A 17,424-nucleotide genomic window follows, 5' to 3' on the forward strand; every position below is an offset into this window, starting at 1 on the left:
GTGCCAACACAGTGCCTGGCATAAACAGGGTTCTCAATCACTGTGCATTGAAAAAATGAATTGTAAATACTTTTCTTCTTTTCTTTTTTTTTTTTTTTTTTAACTCACAGGTACTGTTTGTTACAGTGAAAGGATACAGATTAGAAGCAGCTAGGAAAAAGGTGCACATAGCACAGTCCAGCACCAAGGAGGTAGGCACAGGCTTCCAGTTGTACACCACATGACTGACCTTAAACACTCAGTCTCCAGACAGCTGTCCACCACCCCCAGAGGTCAAAGTGACACCATCTGACCCAAAGCCCAGGCATACGTAAACAGGTATTCACCATAAAGCACGTTAATAGCATCTGGTGTGACCCAAAGCTTCAGGTTTACAAAGGCACTCATATCACACAGAATATTACAAGGGCTCAGAGGTTATCTCCAGGAGCTGCCAGGGACTGTCCTGAAGCCCTTTGGAATACGCAGGGTTTGGGCAACCCAGGCTGCTGAGTTAATACTTTACTGCACAGTTCTTCTTTTCCAAAGTTGTTTTTTTTTTTTCTTGGCCCTATACACTTTTATATAAGTTTTATATTTAACTATTTTCAATGAAATATCCTGCTGGTATTTATATTTGAATTGCATTTATTTAATTATTAAATATCTTCATAATATTTAGACCTGTGATACAAAAGCTTTGTCTATCTTCTCATTCATTTTTAGTTTATTTTCTATTTGAAAGACAATGCTACATTTTCTTCTGCATAAAAATTTTGCATATCTATGTTAGATTTCATTTTAGGTATGTTGCTTTTTGTGAGAACTGTAAAGTCCTTACTTTATTTTTTTTAATTCAGGATATTTGCATCCCTCTCCATCAATGATCTTGGACTATAATGCTTTGTTTCCACATATTTTTATTTACTTATTTCTAGTTCTTATTCTATTCTTTAGTACAGATGACATAAGACTAGAAGTATCTGTACCTTGAATAGAATTTATTAGCAACATATCTTTGGCACTTTGTTGAAGTTAATTTTCAAGAGTTGATATAATTCATTTAATTCATGTAGGACCATTAAAGTTTTTTCTCTTCTGTAATTACTTCAGCTGCTATAAACTTTTCTAGGAAACAGGGAACTGCAGTTTGCCATACTGTAGGTTCTCTAATGGACCCGTAATTTGCCAAACATGGCTTCTTCCTGGCTCTCCCTGGCTCTTAGATCTCTCCATTTCTGGAAGAAGTCAGCCACCACCCTGAGAGGACACTCAAGTAGTCCTGGGGCAGGAGGCCAGGTGGGAAGGAAGGGACTTATAAGAACCCACTTCCCAGAAATGGAGAGATCTCCAGTTCAAGTCTTTACATGGCCGCCACCCCAGATAGCTTCCTGAAGCCTCCTGAAAGCTCCCAAACCAGAAACACATATTTGAGCTGCTCCTAAGTACAAGACCCACTCACAAATGAGAGATGATAAAAGATTATTGTTTTTGAAATCACTAAGTAGAGGGGGCAACCTTTTATGAAACAATATATTATTAATACAAATGTTTTCTTATCATTACAAATAAAAATTGTTATTTGACTAATAACCTATAAGGATTTTAATAATAATAACATAGGCAGGTGTTGAACAATGAGAACACATGGACATAGGCAGGGGAACATCACACACTGGGGTCTGTTGGGGGGTGCTGGGGAGGGACAGCGGGGGAATAGGGGAGGGACAGCAGGGAAATATGGGAGGGACAGTGGGGGAATCGGGGAGGGACAGCAGGGGGATAAGGAGGGTGGGAAGGGATAACATGGGGAGAAATGCCAGATATAGGTGACGGGGGATGGAGGCAGCAAACCACCTTGCCATGTATGTACCTATGCAACAATCCTGCATGATCTGTACATGTACCCCAGGACCTAAAGTACAGTTAAGAATAAATAAATAAAAAAAATTAAAAAGCTCTATGTAATCTTGAATTGTAAATACTTTCTAAATCTATTTTCAGTTTGCCTGATGGCTAACAAAACATTTTATTGTTTTCTTCTCAATTTATACAATTAAAAATCAAATCACAATTGGTAATCATTATTGAGATAATAATTTTATCTAAGTATTTGTACTGCATGTCTTTCAAGATTCATTGCCTTTCCTCACTGGCCATGAGGAAAGAAAAAATACCTATGTGAGTAAAAGGCTTGGAAATCATTGGGCTATCTGAAATCTGACCACAAAAATATACATATAAAACCAGTTTGTTTCCCTTATTATTGAAAAAGATGGCTCTCAAATCAAAGCAGTAGACATTTCCTGGGGCCCAACAATGAGAAAAGCCATGGGCACAATTGAGGCTACTAAGTTTGCTTTCTAAGAGCTTAGGACTTAGAAAAGTTAGAATATTTATATAAATGGTTACTTTCCATTAATTCTCAGCTTTGTTTCCACTAAAAATTAATACTATTCCATCTCTAAAAAATTCCTGTAAGGCCGGTTGCCTCGGGGGGGCAAAATGGACACACCCATTCCTCTCCATACCTGAAAACTACGTCATCATTCTGAGAGCATTACTCAGCATCTGGCCTCTCCACGCGGGCTCCCCACACCCATTTCCGCCTTCCAATCTCAGTCCTGCACTTATTAGCAAACTAGGCACTTGGCCCTGCTAAAATTTAAAAATTCCGCCAAGACCTGCCCTATGGCAGCTTGCCCCGTACGTCCTCAGCCAGCCCACTTGCCAGCAGCCCCGCCTGACTGCCAATGGCGGCTCGCCTCGTCCGTGCCCGGTCCCTTCATAACCAATGAGACTACCTCCGCTTTGTTTCCCCCGCAGCCAATCAACGACCTCCACTCCCTATACAACGCCGCGCCCTAAGAAGAGAAGGGAAGTGCGACTTCTCTGGCCCCTTTCCCGGACCATAGAACCTCGCCCAGGAGCTGAATAAATTGGCTTTTACCTTTTTACTCTGGTCTCCGTTTCCTCATTTAACTCGGCAATAAACCTTACAATACCCACCCATACATCGACAGTCACTCACATGTACTTCCTATTGTCTCTATGTTGTAGACATCATAATGGTATATAATTTTCCCAAAGGTAGTGTAGAGCTTGTCCAGGAAGTCCACTACCTGATACAGGGTGCTGGTGGGAAAAGCTACCGGAAGCCCACCGTGTCACTGCAAAGGAGCAAGGAGGTAGAAAAAAAGTAAAATCAGGCAAAATAATTGGCAAGACCTAATTAAGCAGTGGTACTTCCTTGTTTGGCACTGTTTTTTAAAACTCTCAGAAATCTGAGCCAGGGAGACAAGAGTGTCATGAGTCAGTTAATTGCTTTACAAAATATCCTTAGTTGTTTGTAACATGTTTGGTTGGGATTTTGTTTGGGTTTGCTTTTGGTATTTGTGTGTTGGTTTTGTTTGTTTGGGTTTTGCTCAGCTTCCTTTTAGACAGTGTTGGCATATTCAAAGCTGGGGAAGCTGGGTGCCTGAGAGCTCTATCCCCGAACATCTGGACTCCCCCGTCTGTTGATCAAGTGAGTGAGTTTATATAACAAGAGATTTACATGGATTGAGACAGCTGTGCAAACTCATTTGGAGAAGTCCCAGGTCAAGGTTAATTTGCTTCCCAGTTATGCTGATTCCTGCCTATATTCTAGATTTTTTTTTTTTTTTTTTTTTTTTGAGACATTGTCTGTCTCTGTCATCCAGGCTGGAGTGCAGTGACTCAATTGTAGCTCACTGTGACCTTGAACTCCTGGGCTCAAGTGATCCTCCCACCTCAGTCTCCTGAGTAGATAGGACTACAGGCACTTGCCACCATGCCTGTCTAATTTTTTGTATTTTTTGTAGAGACAGGTTATCTCTCTGTTTCCCTGGCTGGTATTGAACTCCTAGCTTCAAGTGATCCTCCCATGACGGCCTTCCAGATCTTTTATTTTTTGGTTGTTAGTGGTGCTTCCTCATCTTCAGATAGATTTCTTTGAGGTTATACTAGCCTCTGCTGGATAGAGGCTCTTTTGCCTTTTTCCTCCCAGGAGGGAGTCTCTATCAGTGACATCGCATGGCTTTAAACTCTAAAGAGCCGGTCTTTAAACTCTATGCCTCAGTTTATCCATCTGTAAAACAAGGAAGCTCCCTTGGCCCCCAGTTAGAAACTGACTGCTTTGAGTAACTACAGTAAACTGCAGATTATTTGCAAGGCTTCAACCTCACAGCTTACAACTTCAATATATGGGTTTTTCTCAGAAATTTCAAAACTTTTCCCAGGCAAGGCAGCCCTGGTTCTGCCTCATCACAGATGGGGCCATTTTATGTTTTGTTATGTCAGGGAAGAACTATATGGCCTATTTACTTCAGATTTAAAAATAGAAAATAAAAAACGATATCAAGCAATTTCCTGCTGTTTTTGCTAACCTGCGTGCCCTTTAGCTCTAAGAAATTGATTTAAGTTAAAAAAGAACAATAAAGTGGTGTGGGTAGAGGGACTTAACCAAATCACTCCATCGCATTTTATTAACATGCGTAAGTGGTAAGCTTGCTGCCACTTGAATCAAATGCCTGCATTTTCTTCTTTTGCAGGTATTATTTACTCTCCCCCTACTGCCTGCCATGCACAAACTGTATAATACTGTAGATTGCTCCAAATCTCTGCCTTTTGAGCTGAAATCCTAACGCCAGTCAAGTTAATTTACCTGAAAAGATGGACACACTCAGGTATCTCTGAGCCAAGCAAGGCTGGCCTTGTCTTAGATCATCAGCTACTTGTTTCAGTAGGATGCCTGCTTTCAGGTATGAATCCGAACAATTAATTACCCTTAAGGAAAAGGGCACACGAGGGCCCATTGTCATGCCTGCAGCATCATTTGTTGCCATTGGCACTCTCAGTTGTTCTGTCCTCCATACACGGTAAGTAGGGTGTTGTTTATATGCCTTTTGCCTGGCCATAGTGGATTTGTACCAAGTCAAGTATATTCCCTAACCCAGGTTTCCCTAGGACCAATGTTGAGATGGGGTCAGGGGTGCCGCTAGGTGTGGAGAAAGAAGAGAGTCAATTGGAGGAATGGAAGCTAGGCCTGCAACCCCATTGGGATCAACCTTTACTCATCTAGCACTTTTGGTCATTGAAATTGATGCCTCCCCTATCTTAAAAAATACTTATTATGGGAACCAGGACCTCTCAGGGTACGTTAAGCAGGCTCAGCTTCCACCCTGCAGTGATTTGCAATTTCCTTGTTGTGAGCAGTGGCAGCATTGTTAGTTCAGAGAGCTGGGCTTTTTGCCCTTTTGGGTGGTTGTAGGGCCTTTTGCTCCCAAGAAGTGGCTATTAACTTCCCCATGGGCACGTTTTCCTAAACAGGAAGTGGTGCGGGAACGATTTTACCATGTCCTCCTCTAGTCTTGGGCATTAAAAATCTTAAGTTATTTGAATCGTTAGGCTGTCAGAAGAAAAAAATCAACTAAGATCTCCATTCTGTCTACCGGGTAAAAACAATCAGAGTGATTTACTGGGAACATTTAGGACTCATTTCACTGCAGGAAGCTTGGGACCCCCCCTGGAGGGATAAAGGATGAATATTTATTTAATGGTGGAAAAACCTGATTCTGTATTTTTTTTTTCTGTGAAAGAAATAGGGTGATATTTATATATTTCCCTCAGGAATTTCTGTCTCAATAGCATTTTTGCTATACATATTCATAATATATCCTGGTATGCTAAATACTTATAAATGCAGCATGTTTGGGCTATATTGTTTCATTGTTAATTGAGGAATATAAAATGCAGTCCAATCAGTATTTACAGAGCACTTACCATGTCCCAAGCACTGGACTAGGCACTGAGGGATGTAAAAATAAACAAAATTTAGTTATGCCACATAAGAATTACATAATCCTGCTAGATAAACAGAAATGTATACAATTAATCACATATGTATACTACTTGAATATGAAAGTCAGGCTTCCCCTGGCCAGGAGAAGGTTTGAAGGGTTACACAGGAAGTATTGACATGTTTTTGCCCAAAGGGGGATATCTTTTATTTCATATAGATTTAGAAAGCTATTCATCTCACCAAAAGGAAGAGATTAACTCATCCAATCTACAAAACAGGACTGGCAAAGACCCCAAAGGCTCATGAAAATGAATCACACTTGGATTAGCTTGGCTTTTCATTCTTGAGCTGCCTTTGGGAATATGGATGAAAACATGCGTCCTCTCCCAGAAAAATGCACATATATACCCAGTCTTGCATGTAATTTCCGGGATTCATGGGCCACTTGAAACTTCTACATGTACTGTCTAGAACACCAAATTTAGATAAGCAGACAAAAGAGCGAAAAATGACATTCTAGCAAACATCAATATTTAGAAGCAAAAAGGCATTTAGAGGTAGTCAAGCAGAGAAGAACCATTGAAACAAACTATGACATTGTCAGAATTGAGTTGGACTATGGAGGCTATTCATCCAGGGCAGCTCTCTGGGTCAGCAGGCACCACTGGTTGATAAAATATCCAAGCCAGTGCAATAAAAGGGATATATTAGTGTATTCTCATTCTGCTAATAAAGACATATCTGAGACTAGGTAATTTATAAAGGAAAGACATTTAATGGACTCACAGGTCCATGTGGCTGGGGAGGCCTCACAATCATGGCAGAAGGCAAGGAGAAGCAAGTCATGTCTTACACGTATGGCAGCAGGCAAAAAGAAATGAGAGCCAAGTGAAAGGGATTTCCCCTTATAAAATCATCGGATTTTGTGAGACTTTTCCACAAGAACAGTATGTGGTAACAAGAACAGTATGGGGAAACCTCCCCCATGATTCAATTGTCTTCTGCTGGGTCCCTCCCACAACATGTGGGAGTTATGGGAGTTACAATTCAAGATGAGATTTGGGTGGGAACACAGCCAAACCATATCAATGGAGAAAAATGTATTTATCAAATACTCCTTTCGAGGGTCTTACCATATATGACTGAAATGGAATACTTGGATAGCCCACTGGGGAAAAAAATGATACCTCTAAAGGACATGCTCTCTAAAGAGTCACAAAGTGCCCTCCTAGGAAGAGAGGTCAGATTAACTACATTGCTTTTGTTTTGCTGAGTAGACTCTGTAGGTTTGGAGCTAAAGCTGAACTGCTTGGGGTAGGGCTGGGGTGGTAGAAGCTGGGAGGCTTTTTTGCCTTTAATCCTACATAGTCAGTACTCATTTCCCTCTCTCCATCATCCTCACCGCCATCATCATGGTCATTATCAACATCATCACTAACACTTGTTCTACTCCAGGCACTGTCTAAACACTACATAGACTAACAATGAATCCTTACAACTCTCCTATGATGTAGATATTATGATGCCCATTTTATAGGTAAGTGAGAGTGCAAGAGATAAAATTTAAACACAGGGAGTCTAAATCTAGAGCCCTCTTTCTTAGCCACAACACAATACTGGTAACATTCAAAATAAAACAGTTTTAAAGAACAGAAAACTTTGGGTCTTCCCAGGTTGCCCAAATGCCTTGATTTTGTTATACCAGACCGAGCATAGAAAGTCAACACCAAGACAAAAGTATGCCAAATTGCAGGGTTTATTGCCGGCGACCACGGAGGACTCACGTCTCTCCAACCCATGGCAGAGAAAGAAGGGTGACAAGACCTTTTTATACCCGTAAAACCACCCTGGGAGTGGGGGTGAGGAGCGGGGATGGGGATGAAGGGCTTCAGACATTTCGAGGGCTAGTGGATACTGTAACTCATCTCCTGGGCCCAGAAGAGGGTGAGGGGGCGGCTCCGGACATTCCAAGGGCCAGGAGACTTTTGTCATTCCAATTGTTACTTAAGTGGTTTACAGAAGTCAAGATAAACATTAGTTTATACATTGTCTGAGCAGGATTAGAATCCACAGATCTTTAGTTACTTATTTGAGTCAAGTTGCAGGAGCCAGGATGGAATTAACTTGGGCTGCTTATTCTGGTTATTACCGGTAAGTAAAGGCTAGCAACTCTGGCAGTTACCGATAAGAGAAGGTAAGCAGTTCTACCTCTTTGCATTCTGCAAAGTAAACTAGCAGTCTTATTTACAGAAGCCAAGGTTAGCAGTCATTGTGAGGAGAATGGGGTAACTTATTTTTTGGAAAACAGCTTTTGTCTTTTATAAAATGGCGTTGCTCAGGTTCCAGCTATAGCACAATTTGAACCCATATGTTTTAGACCTTCCTTGAGTCAGAAAAGATAGAGGAAAAACAAAAGAGCATTGTGTCCTAGAAGCCAAGGGACGAAAAGCAAAGAGTGAAAACTTTCACAGGTTTTAGAGACGTGACCCAGGGTGAGGACTGAAAAGTAACCGTTGGGACAGTTTCTGTAGAGTGGTGAGGGTGCAGATTGCAAAGGGTTGAGGAGCAAATGAGAAGCAGAGAAGAATCATTGTATAGATACTACTTTTTCAAATTCTTTAGACAAGAGGTTAGAAAACAAATTTACTTTGGGATGAGGAAGTTCAAGTTAAACCCCCCTACCAGCTGGCCATGGTGGTGGCTCACACCTGTAATCCCTATAAAGCACATTGGGAGGCTGAGATGGGAAGATTGCTTGAAGCCAGGAGTTCAAGGCTACAGTAAACTATGGTTGTGTCACTGTACTCCAGCCCGGGTGGCAGAGTGAGACATCACCTCTAAAAAAATTAATTAATTAATTAAACCTCCCTGCCCTGCTCTTTCATAGGATAACTCACATTTGTGGCACTCCTATTAAAAACTAGGCACTAATTGCTTCTTGGCCTTTTGGCTAAGATCAAGTTTAAAAACTAGGTGCTAAGTTTCTTATAGTCATTATCTCATTTAATTTTCACAATAGACTCTTTGGGGTTATTTCCCACATTTTATCAGATGAAAATAAGGAGGCTCAAAGGGATTTAGTCACACAGCCAAGAAAGTGGCAGAAGGCAACTCTGAACTCAGGATGGGCTGGTTCTGAAGCTCCTGAGATTTCACTTAATTAAAAGAAAGGAAGATTATACATATTAATAAACTGAGTAAATAAAAGAGTAAGAACCAAAGGAGACACTGGGAGTGTGGGGTGCAATGGAGAAAGAAGATAACCGACGGGGCAAGACCCACTAATGTTTTCCTTTCTGCTGGGTCCTTCCTTCAGCTACTGCATCTCCTAAACCTAATAAAAGTCTGTTGACTACTCAAGCTACAGCTTCATCTCTCTACTCCTCTTTAGAGCTAAACTCCTGAGAACAGCCACCCATACTTGCTGTCTCCCTCCACTTCCTCTTGCCATATTGTCCCCTGGACACATGCCAAAGCAGATTTTTTTCTTCTTCACATGCCCCGGAAACTGCTTTTGTTAAGGCCACCAGGGATCTCTCAATTGTCACATGCAGAGGTTGATTTAAGAATCAACTTTACCTTGCTTGGCCAGCCATGGTATTTAACACAGTCGACCACAGTTCACTCACTTCTGCAGGAGACGCTTTCCTCACGTGGCTTCTAGGATACTGTCTAATCCTGATTCCTGCCACCCTGTCACAGTTCCCCCTGTTGGCTTGTCTTCTCTCTCTCCCAGACCTCAACATTGAGGGAACACAGAGCACAGTAGGCAGATCTCTTCTCTTCTGTATCCATAGTCATAGTCCTAGAGAAGCTCATGTGGGCTCATAATTTGAATATACAATCTATCAGTACATGTTGATTACTCTCAAATTTATATACCTAGCCTGGAACCCCTTCTTGAACTTCAAATTTATATAAACAATGCCTAACTGACATCCCCACTTGAATAGCTGATAGTCTTGAAATAACATATCCTAAGTCTTGATTTTTCTTCCCAAAAGTGACTTATCCCCAAGATTAAAAAATTAATAAACAGTAACTCAATGGCTTAAGCCGAAAATATACAAAGCATCTTTGATTCCTTTCATTCACATTGTACAACCAAGAGCTAATCCAAGAGCAAATGTGATAATATCTAACTCTAAAATAAATCCTTTATTAGATCACTTCTCACTAATTTATTGCCACATCCCTAGTTGAAGCCAGCATTACCCTTCCTATGGACTTAACCTCCTAACTGGGCACTCTGGCTCCACATTTACCTCTCCTACCATCTTCTTTATTCAGCAACTAAAGCATTCATTATAAAATAAGTCAGATCATATTTTCCTTTGCTCAACTCTCCAAGCGCTTCTCACAGCATTCAGAAATCTGCAGTCCTTACTAAGGAGTCCAAAGCCATACTTAAGCTTGTCCCAACTATATCTTATATTTTATCTTCTACTTCTTTAACCCACCATCCCACTCACCAGCCCCCTTGCCGTCCCTCAAACTTGCCAAGCATGTTCTGACCTCTGCTCCCCTGCTTCTCTTCCCCTAGAAGTCACTCACTTCATTTAGGGTTCTGACCACACCATAGAAAACAGCCCCACTCTTTTACTTCTTACATGGCTTTATTCTCTTTGCATTTATCATCGCCTGATGTATCACGTATTTATTTACTAGTCGGTGCCTTTCCTGTCTTCCTCCACTAGACTATCAGCCCTTGTGAACTGCTGTATTGTCTGCCTATTACAATACCTAACATATAGCAGATAATTAGTAAGTATTTGTTCAATGTCTAAATAAAACAAAGAAGGATGAGTTCCAGAACCCAAGTGAAGACATTGGCCTCAGAAAGAGGATGGCACAGCTCTTGTTTGCAGAATAAGAAACGAGGTAGAGATGGACCTTTATTTGGTAAGTTTCATAATCGTTGGAAGTCAGTTTCATACTTTAGAACCTATGAAACATGGTGGTGAAGACATACTTAAAACCTATAAGACGTGGTGGTGAAGCCAGATGATTCGCTGGGAATGAGGAGAGGTGAGATTTAAAAGTGATGTAAGGAAAGCAGTAAAGATTAGTAATGACCATCTTGGCAATTACAGATAGATTAAAAAAAAAATTGCTGAACAGCTATAGTTCTGGTGGCTCAGAAATATCCAATGCCTGGAATGACATATCTGGATCCCAAGATAAATGGAGGCTTAAAACTTCAAGTATGGAAATCATTGGCATATATAGGTGGTGGTGGAAACTGGGAGCTGAACTAAATCAGAAAGTTTGTTTGTTTGTTTTGAGATGGAGTCTTTCTCTGTCACCCAGGCTAGAGTGCAGTGGTGCAAGCTCAGTTCACTGCACTGGGTTCAAGCAATTCTCCTGTCTCAGCCTCCGAAGTAGCTGGGACTACAGGCAAACACCACCATGCCCAGCTAATTTTTGTATTTTTAGTAGAGACTGTGTTTCACCATGTTGGTCAGGCTGGTCTCGAACTCCTGACCTCAAGTGATCCGCCCACCTCAGCCTCCCAAAGTGCTGGGATAACAGACTTGAGCCACTGCACCCAGCCTAAATCAGAGTTTAGAATGAACAAAAAGCATACCAGAAACAGACATCCCAAAAAAACTGTCAATGTACAAGGTGTATGAAAGATACAAAGCTGCTGACAAGACTGAGAAGGAACAAGCTGAGCAGTAGGAGGTGAACCAGGAGAGATGGTGTAGGAAGTGAGAGTTTCAAAAAGAAAACAGAGGTCAGCCATGTCCAGTGCTGGAAAGAGGTCAAAAGAAGAACCAATTATCCCTATTGGTTGCTAACCAATTATGGGTTTGGCAATTACTGTGCTACCAGATGTTTACTAATTTTATTGCATTAAAACAATGCTGAGTTTACTTATTAAACTGCTAGTCAGTAGTTATCCAAGTTGGTTGCACATTAGAATCCACCAGTGAGCTTTTAAAATACTAATGCAGCCAGGCGCGGTGGCTCAAGCCTGTAATCCCGGCACTTTGGGAGGCTGAGGCGGGTGGATCACGAGGTCAAGAGATCGAGACCATCCTGGTCAACATGGTGAAACCCCGTCTCTACTAAAAATACAAAAAAATTAGCTGGGCATGGTGGCGCGTGCCTGTAATCCCAGCTAGTCAGGAGGCTAAGGCAGGAGAATTGCCTGAACCCAGGAGGCGGAGGTTGCAGTGAGCCAGCATTGCGCCATTGCACTCCAGCCTGGGTAACAACAGCGAAACTCTGTCTCAAAAAATAAAATAAAATACTAATGCCTGAATTTTCTCCCCAAATAATAATAGCAGAATATCTGAGAGGTGGGGCATAGGCATTAGTTTATTATAAAAGCCCCCAGAGGATGGTAATGTGCAGCCAGAATTGAGAAATTCTGTGCAAGGAGGAGCTGGGCATTCTGCAATAACACATGAGGAACCTCTATGCCTGGTCCATTCTGGGCAATCCTAGCCCACCCGACAAGATTATAAACCAGGGCAAAGCACAGAAACTTTGGACCTGGAGATAATGGGAACAATCTATTGAGATGCTGGTGGACCTTGCCTAAGTACCTGTGTTAGTCTGTTTTCACACTGCTGTAAAGAAATGCCAAGACTGGGTAATTTATAAATGAACGAGATTTAATTGACTCACAGTTCTGCATGGCTGGAGCGGCCTCAGGAAACTTACAAGCATGGCAGAAGGCAAAGGGAAAACAGACACCTTCTTTACAAGGCAATGAGAGAGAGTGAAGGAAGAAGGAACTGCTACTTTTAAAACTGTCAGTTCTTGTGAGAACTCCCTAATTATTATAAGAACAGGATGGGGGAAACCACCCCCATGTTCCAATCACCTCCCATCAGGTCCCTACCTCCAAAAACAGTGATTACAATTCAAGATGAAATTTGGGTGAGGACCCAGAGCCAAACCAAATCGTCACCTAAGCCTGGGGCTGTGACGGCCACTCTCTCTGCCAGATACCTTTACTGACTTTCTTCCTTGGTTTGGCAGATCATTAAAGCAAAGATCCAGCCAGGCGTGTTGACTCACACCTGTAACCCCAGCATTTTGGGAGGCTGAGGCAGGTGGATCACCTGAGGTCAGGAGTTCGAGACAGCCTGACCAATATGGAGAAACTCCATCTCTACTACAGAAAATTAGCAGGGCATGGTGGTGCATGCCTGTAATCCCAACTACTCAGGAGGCTGGGGCAGGAAAATTGCTTGAACCCAGGAGGCAAAGGTTGTGGTGAGCCGAGATCATGCCATTGCACTCCAGCCTGGGCAACAAGAGCAAAACTCCATCTCCAAAAAAAAACCAAACAAACAAAAAACAAAGATCCTAGTCAATTCACTTACAAATAATAATAGTAATAGTATCTATTACTCTATTTGTACCAGGCATTTGCTAAGTGTTACATGCATTAACTCATTTAATATGAATGATACTCCTATGGAGTAGATATAGTTTCAAACCCTATTTCATAGGATAAAGAAACTGAAGCTCACAAAGTGACTTGCCCAAGGGTCATGAAGCTAGAAGAAAGCAAAGCTGGGATACTTGTCCAGTTCCAGTTCACTTCAGAACCCAAGCTCTGATCCGTGTCTGTCATAGGTTTTCCTTCCACCACAAGAGTAGGAATCCTCAACCAGCCTGAGCACCTGCCCTGCAGCCTCCAAGGAGGGCTGCTTTCCCAGTTCCACTTCCTCAGAGTCTGGACACTTTCTTGCAAAACTCATGCACAGCTGCCTGAGATCCAGGGCTGATATTAAATTATTTCCTTGGCATTCGAGGTAAAGATTTGTCTTTTACCTTCACCGTTTGACACACACTAACTTCTGCTAAAGGGACTGAGAATTACTGAAATCCTCGTACAAATGGGAACTAACCCTTAAAAATCCATGTAAGCAGAACATAAAATTTTAAAACTAAGATATAAAATTGTCATTGCCATGGCTTCAACAATTAGCTCTCAGAAAAGAACACTTCAGAGAAACAAGTTAAGTAGAAATGTGTGAACTAACCAAATCAGATTTTATTATTGACATTGTAACTTCAATATGGCATTACTTACTACAGAGCAGGTGGTCCGTTTTGTGTTTTTCATGCATGAAGTCATGGGTCCTTTCTGCCACAAATGCTTTCAGGTGTTTGCTGTACCATTAACCACAAAGGGAAAGTACTTCATAGGAACACATTGTTCCCTGTATATTAATCTCTGACTCTTTGAAAGCTCCTAGAAGGCAGGGGAATTTCAGTAGGGAGCTTCTGGGTTTGTAATTATTATCTGCTTGGGACCAGCTGAGTGCTCCCTGTGAGGGGGCATATACCACTGAGCCTTGCCCCAATGCTATGGCAAATCCATACCTGAACAAATGAGGCTCAATCAGCTACTCGTGTACAGTTCATGAGGAAAGCATCATCATGACTGCCACACTATCTTTGTTGGGATTCATTTGGTTTAAAGTTTCTTTACTTGCTGAAACACAGGTCTTTGGTATGAGCTGTTTTTCCTGCACCTCCTAATAAAGTGTAGTGATTAAAAATAGCAATCAAACACTGATTCATCAGTATTCTAAATGGAGTAGCAGAATCGAACAATTTGTAAATCATCTAGTCCCAGGTTTCTCTGTCTCTTTTGACCTTAGTCCCATCAGTGAAGAAAAGTTGGTTGAGCTTTACTTTCAGTAACACCAAAATCAATGTGTATGATTTTTGTTTATTTTACAAATACAAAACTTGATGATAAAATCCAGTATGCTTTTTCAGATGACAGATGATGCATGCTTTTATGGGGGATTGTTCCCAATTCTGATACGCTACTTATGTCTGCCCTTGGACTCACTAATGTAGTAACCAGGTTTTTAATTTTAAAGATAAGAAAATTGGCCAGGAGCAGTGGCTCACACCCATGATCCCAACACTTTGGGAGACCAAGGCAGGAGGATTGCTGGAACTCAGAAGTTTGAAACCAGCCTGAGCAACATAGTGAGACCCTGTCACTACAAAAAAACATTTAAAGATTAATTGGACATGGTGGTGCATGCCTGTGGTCCCAGCTACTCTGGAGACTGAAGTGGGAGAATCACTTGAGCCTGGGAGGTCAAGACTGCTGTGAACCATAATCAGGCCACTGCACTCCAGCCTGGGTGATAGAGCAAGACCCTGTCTCAAAAAATATAAAACTAAATAAACAAAGACGAGAAAACTAAGGTCCAGAGATGCTAGAATGCCAGAGGCCTGGGATTTGAGCTCATGAGGGCAATTAATGCCATGGCTGGAGCTAGATTAAAGGGCTTTGTAAGGTCAAGGCAGGAAGATTGCTTGAGCTCAGGAGTTCAAGACCAGCCTGGGTAACATGGTGAGACCCTGTCTCTACCAAAAATACAAAAATTAGCTGGGCATCATGGCACCTGTGGTTGCAGCTACTTAGGAGGCTCTGGTGGGAGGATCACTTGAGCCAAGGAGGCAGAGGTTGCAGTGAACCAAGACTGCACCACTGCACTCTAACCAGGGTGACAGAGTAAGACCCCATCTAAAAAAAAAATAGCCTTTGTAATACCACTGGCTGGCCTTTTCCACTCCACCCCGCTCCCTTTCAAAGTTACAGTTCTCATTTTGTTTTAGCAAATTAATTCTTATCAATTAGGCAAATTACAGTAACCTTTTATGTATGTCTAAATCCCCAAGCAACAGGTGTTCAGCATCATAGCTGTGTCTGTGACGGAGCATGCTGCATATGCAGACGTGCTTGCTTTGTTTCATTATATGTCACCTTGTCATCGTGTTTTGATGGCACCAGAGCTCTCTCTCTCTGGGAATGCTGGGCTCACGTCTCAGGATTCTGCCATGGCTCCTGTCTCTGCTCTTTTCTTTATAAACATTCTCCCTGAGAAGGTTACATCTTTATCCGCATCTGCATTATAGCCCTACAGTGCTAATTCCCAAATTTCTCCCTCCAGCTAAACCCCTATCCCAAGCTCCAATTGCCTACTGAATCATCTGCACCTGGAGGTAGATTCCAAAAAGCCAGAAAGACACCAAGAAGTTATTACTTAAGGCAACAGTTTACTCTCTTTCCAAGACATACCATGAGCTGTGGTTAGACATTGGGATGGCTTCTGAATTAGCACCCATCAAATACCCTTTCCCTCCTTACCACCTGCTCTCTGCATACCCTGAGGGGCAAGTACAGTGATTCTCAGGCTTCCCTATGATCAACTCCTCAAAGGGAGACACAAGGAATGCTCTTTGGAACAAGGCTCTTTTTTCTATGGGAGGGGAGAAAAGAAAAATAGAAATAACATAGCATTCAAAATAATTGAAACAGAAGCATGTGCTCAACTATTGTCGAACAAAAATGTAATTTAACCCCTCTGAAAGGCACTCTCACCTTCACTGATTTATTTATTCATTCATTCAACTAATATTTATTGAGTACCTACCTTGTGCCACCTATGTTCTGGGCACTTGGGCTACAGCAAGGAGCAAAGAGTGTATAGTCCGGGGTTGGGTGAAGAAAATAAACAGCAAGCAACCAAACATATTTAATGCTACAGTTGATATTAAGACAATAAGAGAGCATAGGCTAGTGAGTCTGTATCAATCATGGACCGTGGAATCTAAGCCAGGTGAGGAAAAGGAGGCATGGGAGAGAGTGAGAGGCAGTCGAGTGAAGGGGTTGAGCGTCCAAGCCTGATCCATTGGCGGACCTGGAAAACTAAAGGGATTTTGCTAGAAAAATAGAAGCAGGAGACCAAAGAGTAAAATGTTGACATTGAGATTGTGAAGAGGATCCAATGATGGGTAACAAAACTATCTCACTGTTATACAGAATGAGTCTCTGAGGCAAAATGAAGGACATGATCACAGGAAAAGATGGGGTCAAAGAACTGATGGGCCAGATATTGGACACATCATCCTTAGGGTTACTGACATCACCCAAAATCATAATGGAAGTAGTGTTGGAGAGAGAGGAATGGGGAGCCCAGGGCTGAATTTATATTCTTCTACCAGAGAACTAAATGGGAATGAAAGAGTGACCTGGAGTCTTAAACAGGGTCTCTTAATCTCCATTGCCTCATCTGAAAATAAAATGGCACAAATCAATAATTTATAAGGTGACTTCCAGATGTCCCCAAAGGGACAAGCTAAGATGGTTGATTCAATCCCTGAGTCTCCTCCTGACAGGAAAAAAAAAGGGGTGGGGGGTGTCAAATTAGCAAGTGCCTCCATTTATCTGTTAAACAGCACTAGGAATTACACTGCGAATTAGGCTTCCTTATATGAAATTCACTCTAGAGACTTTCTTAAGTGCCTTAATTAACCATGACAGAAAGAAAAGTTAATTCTGCCACCCATGTGTGTCTCCTTCTTTCCACTGTGTCATTCCCACCATTTAAGAGGTATCAGTGCTCCTTTCTAATCAACTGTGACTTCCACAACCCAGCACTTATGAATCTCCACCAAAAGGTCCCTCCTATACATCCAGCCCATCCCCAGGGCTCCCCAGCACAGACTGATGGCTTCTAACAACACTGGTTGGTCCCTTACTCCCCACACACATACTCAGCTCCCTCCTGTGGAGGACAGGGTGCAGGCAGCCTGGGCCCTGACAGACTAGTTCCATATATGCTTATTGC

General features: G+C 42.0%; 1 long non-coding RNA gene across 3 annotated transcripts in view; it reads right to left on the bottom strand.

The window, feature by feature from the left end:
• LOC103793528 (uncharacterized) overlaps window positions 1–17,424 on the bottom strand; it is an 84,792-nt gene that overhangs the window by 58,335 nt on the left and 9,033 nt on the right. The window contains exon 1 of one of the 3 annotated variants that reach the window (XR_013534704.1): window positions 2,930–10,280. The exons of 1 other annotated variant lie outside the window; for it this stretch is intronic. This is a non-coding gene — a long non-coding RNA (uncharacterized LOC103793528). Of the gene's footprint in view, window positions 1–2,510; window positions 2,587–2,929; window positions 10,281–17,424 lie in introns of those variants that run through there. One more of the 3 variants, XR_004745708.3, reaches the window with a different exon arrangement.

This window comes from Callithrix jacchus, chromosome 1, assembly GCF_049354715.1.
Source record: "Callithrix jacchus isolate 240 chromosome 1, calJac240_pri, whole genome shotgun sequence".
Lineage (NCBI taxonomy): Eukaryota > Metazoa > Chordata > Mammalia > Primates > Cebidae > Callithrix > Callithrix jacchus.